This window comes from Macrotis lagotis, chromosome 2 (assembly GCF_037893015.1).
Source record: "Macrotis lagotis isolate mMagLag1 chromosome 2, bilby.v1.9.chrom.fasta, whole genome shotgun sequence".
Lineage (NCBI taxonomy): Eukaryota > Metazoa > Chordata > Mammalia > Peramelemorphia > Peramelidae > Macrotis > Macrotis lagotis.
The window spans coordinates 127,707,033-127,714,944 of NC_133659.1; the positions used below are offsets into that span (position 1 = coordinate 127,707,033).

The 7,912-nt window shown below is 40.5% G+C and overlaps 1 pseudogene; it reads right to left on the reverse strand.

Moving 5' to 3' along the window:
• Positions 1-329: 329 nt before the first annotated feature.
• LOC141515803 (U2 spliceosomal RNA) lies at positions 330-439 on the reverse strand (annotated as a pseudogene).
• Between the last annotated feature and the right edge of the window lie 7,473 nt (positions 440-7,912).

Consider the following 7,912-nt stretch of genomic DNA (forward strand, 5'->3'; position numbering starts at 1 on the left):
ACTGAAGCTAAATGACCTGAGCAGAACCAGAAGAACATTGTATTAATAGCAGCATTGTGTAATGATCAACTATAATGGACTTGCTTATTTCAGCAGTTATCAAAGACAATTCTGAAGGACTTGTGCTGGAAAATACTGTTTATATTCAGAGAAGGAACTATGGAGTCTGTATGCAGACCAGAATTTACTATTTTCAGTTTTTAAATTTTGTTTTATGGGTTTGGTTTTTTTTTCCCCTTTTGTGGTTTTTGATCTTTATATTTTATAACATGATTAATATGGATATATGTTTAATACACATATAAAACCTGAATTAGATTGCTTTTTGTTGGGGGTGTAGGGAGAAAAATGTGAAACTCAAAACTTTGCCTAAAAAAGATTGTTAAACTGATAAGAATAGATACTACACTTGATCTTAGTCAAAAGGCTGAGAAGTGATATGGGGGCTGGGGCCTCTTGGCCTCAGGACCAGGGATCTGTCTGCTGCGCCACTCAGCTACCCTACAGCAGAGTCAGAGTGAAAGGAGAGAGAAAATATAGTACATGGTAGTGGAGAAATATGAAAGGAGGGAGTTGTGATCAGCAATGGCAACGGTGGAAAAATATGGAAGTAACTTTTGTGATGGACTTATCAAAAAGAATGTGATCCACCCACGACAGAGTTGTTGGTGTTGGAACACAAACTGAAGCACATTTTTAATTATTATTATTTTAGGGGGCAGTGCAGGGCAAATGGGGCTGGGTGGCCTGCCTGGGGCCACATAGCAGGGTGATCTTTGGGTGTCTGAGGCCTGATTTGGCCCTGGGTGCTCCTGGCTCAAGGGCCAATGCTATATCTTCCACCCAGCCACCCCTACTATTATCACTATTTTATTTTATTTTAGGTCTTTTTTTTCTTTTTTTGGTTTTTGCAGAGTAGTGGGGTTGGGGTGGCTTGTATGTCACATAGCTGGGTGATTGTTGGGTATACGGGGCTGGATATGGGCTCAGGTGCTCCTGGCTCCAAGGCTGGTGCTCTGTCCACTGCACCACCTGGCCATACCTACAATTATTACTATTATTTTTTAATTTTAATTTTTTTCTCTCACCTCAAGCGAGTCTATATATTTTTTGGGGGAGGGGGTATTTTATATACTCTTAAACAAGAATATTTTATTAATGTATATAAAAAACATTATTTGTACAAAATGAGAATAAATAAATATTAAATTAAAAAAAGATTGTTAAAAATTATGTTTGCAGGGGGCGGAGTCAAGATGGCTACAAGAGCAGATCCTGTCTTAGGCACTCTCTCATAAATCTTCGAAACTAAGGACTTTAACTAAATTTTCAAGAGACAGAACCCACAGAGGGACCCAGTCAGGCAGTTCTCCTACTCAAGGTGACCTGGAAAAAGAGCAGAAAGGCTCTGTTCCCCGGGGTTGGAGGGGTGGCCTGCTGGAGGGGTGGCCCACCAGAGCAAAAGAACTTCAGCCTCCCAGAGGCAGCCTCAGGGCGCTGGGAGCGAGCAGCAGCGGGGGAGTTTCCTCAGCCGTGCCCCAGGGAGCACCGGGAACAAATTGGGGGAACAGCAGGGAACCTCTGCCAGAGCAAGCAGTGTGAAGCCCAGCCCTCAGGGCACACAGCAAGCAGAACAGTGTGGCCATTGCATTCCAGATCCAGGAAACATAAGCAGGCAAAGCTGGTAAGCAGGAGCCCCCAGGGCATGAGCCCATTGAACTGACGGAGGGGAGTGAAGAGAGAGTTCTGTCCTTTGCCCCTGAAATAGGACTCTGGGGCTCTGACCACATTCAGATCCTGATCACACTCTAGGCCCCCCAGTAGAAAAACAGGGCCCCCCCAACCTCAGCCCCGTGGCAGAGGGAGGTGCTTATAGTCATTCACAGACCAGGAGGGAGGACAGAGCCTCACACACTGAGACCCTTGTGGGAGTGTCCCAAAAGCTCAGGAAGCACCCCCCAAAACAGGCTTAGGCTGGGAAAATGAGCAAACAGAGAAAAAAAGAGGAACACCACTGAGAAATACATTATCTATGATCCAAAGAAGGATCAATATACTCAGTCTGAAGATGAGGAAACACAAGCTCCTGCATCTAAAGACTCCAAGAAAAACAGAAACTTGGATCAGGCTATAACAGAGCTCAAAAAAGACTTTGAAAATCAAATGAGGGAGTTAGAAGAAAAACTGGGAAAAGAAATGAGAGAGATGCAGGAAAAACATGAAAATCAAGTCAGTAGCCTAGTCAAGGAAATCCAAAAAAAATGCTGAAGAAAATAGCATGCTAAAAACCAGCTTAGGTCAAATGGATAAAACAGTTCAAAAAAGTTATTGAGGAGAAGAATGCTTTAAAAAGCAAAATTGGCCAGATGGAAAAAGAGATAAGAAAACTCTCTGAGGAGGAATAAATCCTTCAGACAAAGAATAGAATTCAGGGAGATTGATGAATTTAACTGAAATCAGGAATCAATGCTTCAAAACCAAAAAAATGAAAAATTAGAAGAAAATGTGAAACATCTCATTGAAAAAACTACTGATATGGAAAACAGATTTAGGAAAGATAATTTAAAAATTATTGGAATACCTGAAAGTCATAACCAGGAAAAGAGCCTTGACATCATTTTCAAAGAATTGCTACAAGAAAATTGCCCTGATATTCTAGAAGCAGAGGGCAAAATAGAAATGGAGAGAATCCACCCATCCCCCTGAGAAAGAGAACCCAAAAAACCAACCCCTAGGAATATTATAGCCAAGTTCTAGAACTCCCAAGTCAAAGAGAAAATATTACAAGCAGCCAGAAGGACACAATTCAAATATTGTGGACCTGCAGTCAGAATCACACAGGACTTAGCAGCAACTACATTGGAAGTTCTTAAGGCTTGGAATATAATATACCAGAAGGCAAAAGAGCTTGGAATGCAACCGAGAATAAACTACCCAGCAAAAATGAATGTCCTCTTCCAGGGAAAAAATGGACTTTCAGTGAACCAGGGGAATTTCAAATGTTCCTGTTGGAATGGCCAGAGATGAACAGAAGGTTTGATCTTCAAATACAGGACTCAGGTGAAGCATAGGGATTGGAGGAGAAGGGGAATATATGAGGGACTTAATGATGATGAACTGCATGTATTCCTGCATAGAAAAATGACACTGATAATATTCATATGAACCTTCTCAGTTAATAGAGCTGGTAGAGGGAGAAAGCTTAATTTGAAGATAAAATATGGTGTAAAAATGGAGTCAATAGAAAAAAGGGAAATGTAATGGGAGAAAGAAAAAGGAGAGGGGGAATAGGCCAAGATATTTCATATAAGATTTTTCTTTATTACAATGAGCTATTGCAATGATATGGAAGGGGGAAGGCAAGGGGGAATGAAGGAATCTTCACTCTCATCAGAAGTGGTTAGGAGAGGAAACAGCATATATACTCAATGGGGTATAGGCATCTGGAGTAAGAAGGAGGGGGGAGCAGGGGGAAGGTGGGGATGTGAGTGATGGAGGAGAGGATGGACCATGGGGGGGACAGTGGTCAGATATAACACATTTTTCTTTTTTACATCTTGCAAGGGGCTGGGATTGGATGGTCTGTCTGGGACCATAGGGCCAGGTAGATGCTGGGCCTAAGAGGTGGTATGGGGGCTCAGGGCCTCTTGGCTCCAGGACCAGGGATCTGTCTGCTGTGGCACTCAGCTACACTACAGCAGAGTCAGAGTGAAAGGAGAGAGAAAATATAGTACATGGTAGTGGAGAAATATGAAAGGAGGGAGTTGCAATCAGCAATGGCATCGTTGGAAAAATATGGAAGTAACTTTTGTGATGGATTTATCATAAAGAATGTGATCCACCCACGACAGAGTTGTTGGTGTTGGAACACAGACTGAAGCACATTTTTTATTATTATTATTTGGGGGGGCAGGGCAAATGGGGCTGGGTGGCCTGCCTGGGGCTGCATATCGGGGTGATCTTTGGGTGTCTGAGGCCTGATTTGGACCCGGGTGCTGCTGGCTCAAGGGCCAATGCTCTGTCCACCACCCAGCCACCCCTACTATTATTATTATTATTATTTTATTTTATTTTGGGTCTTTTTTTTCTTTTTTTTTGGTTTTTGCAGGGCAGTGGGGTTGGGGTGGCTTGTATGTCACATGGCTGGGTGATTGTTGGGTGTTCGGGGCCAGATATGGGCTCGGGTGCACCTGGCTCCAGGGCTTGTGCTCTGTTCATTGCACCACCTGTCCATACCTACAATTATTACTATTATTTTTTTAATTTTAATTTTTTTTCTCTCCCCTTTAATTTATCGCTCAAGCGAGTCTATATTTTTTGGGGGAGGGGTATTTTGTTTAAACAAGAATATTTTCTTAATGTATAAAAATTATTTGTACAAAATGAGAATAAATATTAAATATTAAAAAAATTGGGAGACATCACAAAAATTATGTTTGCATGTAGTTGAAAAAATATATAAATAAAAGTATTTTTTAAAATGTACACATCTAATCTAGGATGGTCCTGAGGACAGGATCATAAAAAGATCCTAGGGAGTCTAATGAACGGTTTGATCTGGAATGGTGTTTCAGATCATTCCTTAGTTTAGGCACTTGGACTTTAGAACTGCCCAAAGGTTTTGGTCCAGTTTAGTTAGCTGGAATTATCCAAGAACTTTTCTTGAATGGATCTCATTTGTCCTTTCTTCCCTTGGTGGTGATAACCTGACCTAAGTCAGTCTCACAGACATAGACTATACTAACATGGCATCTCATCATTCCCAAGACTTCCCATAGAATAAAATTAAATGATTTAGCTTCCAGTTGTCCTGATCTGGCCACTGGATCCAGATGACCCTGAAAGAGAAAGTGAGATTGGAGACTTTTTCACAGAGTCCCCCCCTCACTTAAATCCAATTCTCTTGCATATTATGGCATCACCTCCCTAATGTCAGGGTCTTCTTTGAGATTGAAGGTCAAATAACAACAACCAAATGACTACAGCATCTAAAATTTCTACTATCTCTGTGATGTTTGATGACCCATTGAGATGGGTATCACTGCTCTCACCCTGCTGCTGAAATTGGATCATGGATTTAGAGCTGAAAGAGGCTTTAGTCATCATTTAATACAACCTATTCATTTTACAGATGACGAAATTGAGGCAAATGATTTGCCCAAATTCATACAGGAGGTAAGGAGACAGAATAGAAATACAAACTCCTGTCCTCTGATTCTTAATCTATTATTCTTTCCACTATTCCAAACTTTGAAATTATTCATTCTTTTGTTCATTCATGCAATAAACATTTATTAACTAGCTGCTATACTCAATTCAATTATAGGGCAGCTAGGTGGCACAGTTGATAGAATGCCAGACCTGCAGTCAGGAAGTCCTGTGTTCAAATCTAATCTTAGATACTAGCTGTGTGACAAGTGGGCAAGTCACTTAATCTCTATCTGCCTCAGTTTCCTCCATCTGTAAAAGGATTGGAGAAGGAAATGGCAAACTACTCCAGGGTCTTTACAGTGAAAACCCCAAGGAGTCATGAAGACAACTCAATGACTGAATTCAATTCACTCTGTCTTTGTTTATGTATTTATTTTTGAATTACATACAAAGATAGTTTTCAACATTCATCCTTTTACAAATTATTGATTTCTCCATTTTCCCACCACTCTCCCTTCTCCCTCCCCTCCCCATTGATATAGGTTAATAATGTGCAATTCAAAAGGCAATTTCATTTTCTAGAGAATTAGAGTCAGGATCAGGAAATGACCTGGATTCCATCTGATTCTGAAGCATAATGACTATGTGGCTCTCATTGACAACTCATTCAGTTGCCATTCTTCACTGATAGAGGACCTTTCCTTACTGGGGATGAAATCCCATGTTTAGAATAACAACAAAATGTACAATTTTAAATAAAGAATAATAGCATCATCTATTCTGAAGAGTAGAATAAAAGATGTAGATCTAAATATATAGAAGGATAAAATAGAGAATAAAGAGATAATATAATGAAATAAATTAAGAATAAGTGAAAAAATGAAAAGAAATAGACACTTTCCTTAATGTTAAGAATCTTAATGACTTGGGTAATTATCAGGGTTTCTTTCATTCATTCATTCAATGAAATAACAAAGTGAAAGAAAACCAAAGGCATGGATTGAACTCATCTCCTGGAGGCTGGTAAAAAGTTTTTGATTTCAAAAGTATTTGGGTACCAACCTTCAACCTCCAACCCCACACCAGGAGAGTAGTCTGGATGTGACTTCTACTTCACCAAGCAACTGCTATATTCCAATCAAGTCTCTCTAACTGCCTGGAGGTGTGAATTCAATTCAATTTGACAAATTCAATTCAACAAACATTCAATAAATGTTTGTTGAATTAAATTGAATTGGAGTTGTTTGGGAGAAACTGTTGATAAGGGAGTAGGCATGCTTTCCTGGAGTCAGAATTTGATAAGCAGGCTCTCAGCAGGAATCCCTCATCACCCATCATTTCTCAAAGGTTGGGCTGGGGTGGGGGGAATCATCTTGACAGCCAGGAAAAGAAGAGAGAATTGAAGAGACACTGACAAGGGAACACATACAAAGTAGTTTAGGTTAAAATACCAAACCTTGACTTGGTGCCAGTTCACTATGGCAACAGAAGAAGGGAAAATCACAGAGCCTATCCTGGGCCCAGGAGCTAGTACAGGGACCAGATTGGAGGCTCTGACAAAGATCAGTCTGGTGGCTGAATCGACACTTGGGCATGTCTGACAATTTCTACTGGAGGACACAGACTCTGGTCCTCTCCTTACATGACAAGATAAGACAAAGAACAGATAGGGAAGACCTTGAGTCAAGGGAGGATAAAACATTTTTTTTCCAGAGGGATTGAAACTCAGTTTGGAGATAGATATTTATCTTTCTGCCTGGGATCATATAAGCAGTCTCATCTGGCAGACAAAGAAATAGTTGAGTCATAGAATCAAAGATTTTTCAAGGGAAAGGGACCTGAGATATCAACTAGTATGGCCAAAACCATGAATCTTCTGTAAAATATGCTCTGCCATCTAAGGACTGCTTGAAGATGTCCAGGTTAACAAGATGAATTTTTTTTTTAGGTTTTTTTGCAAGGCAAATGGGGTTAAATGGCTTTCCCAAGGCCAACAGCTAGGTAATTATTAAGTGTCTGAGGCTGGATTTGAACTCAGGTACTCCTGACTCCAGGGCTGGTGCTCTATCCACTGCACCACCTAGCTGCCCAACAAGATGAAATTTAAGAAAGAGAAAGGTTAATAAAATCTTATCTTTGAAATTCAGAAAAGTCAAGTTCATATGAGTTCAAAAGTTCAACTTAAGTGGTATGGAGATTAGGGCACTGGACCTGACTCAGGAAGCGTTGAGTTCAAATCTAGGCAAGGATTCTTATTAGTTATGTGCCCCTGGGTAAGTCACTTAACCTTTGCCTCAATTTCCTTATCTATAAAATGGGAATAAATTATAGCATTTATTTCCCAGAGTTGTTGAGAGGGAATGACTAAGTGGTGCACTGGATGGAGTGTCAGTCCTGGAATCAGACAGATCTGAGTTCAACTCTGATCTCAGACCAGCTGCGTCACTGTGGGCAAATCACTTAATCCTCTTTACCTCAGTTTCTTTATCTGTAAAATGATGGTATTAATAGCGCCTACCTCTCAGAGTGACTGTTGGGACCAAATGTAATTTAAAAACAGCTTACAGTGGGTGATTAATAAATGTTTCTTCCTTTCCTCTCTTGAGGACATGTCATTTACTGCCTAGGAATCATCCATTACTTCCATGCTTAACTAGCAGAGGCATCTAGATAGCAGTGTGGATGGAGTACTTGGAGTCAGGAAGACTCATCTTCCTAAGTTCAAAGCCAGTTTCAGACACTTATTACCTGTTGTGACCCT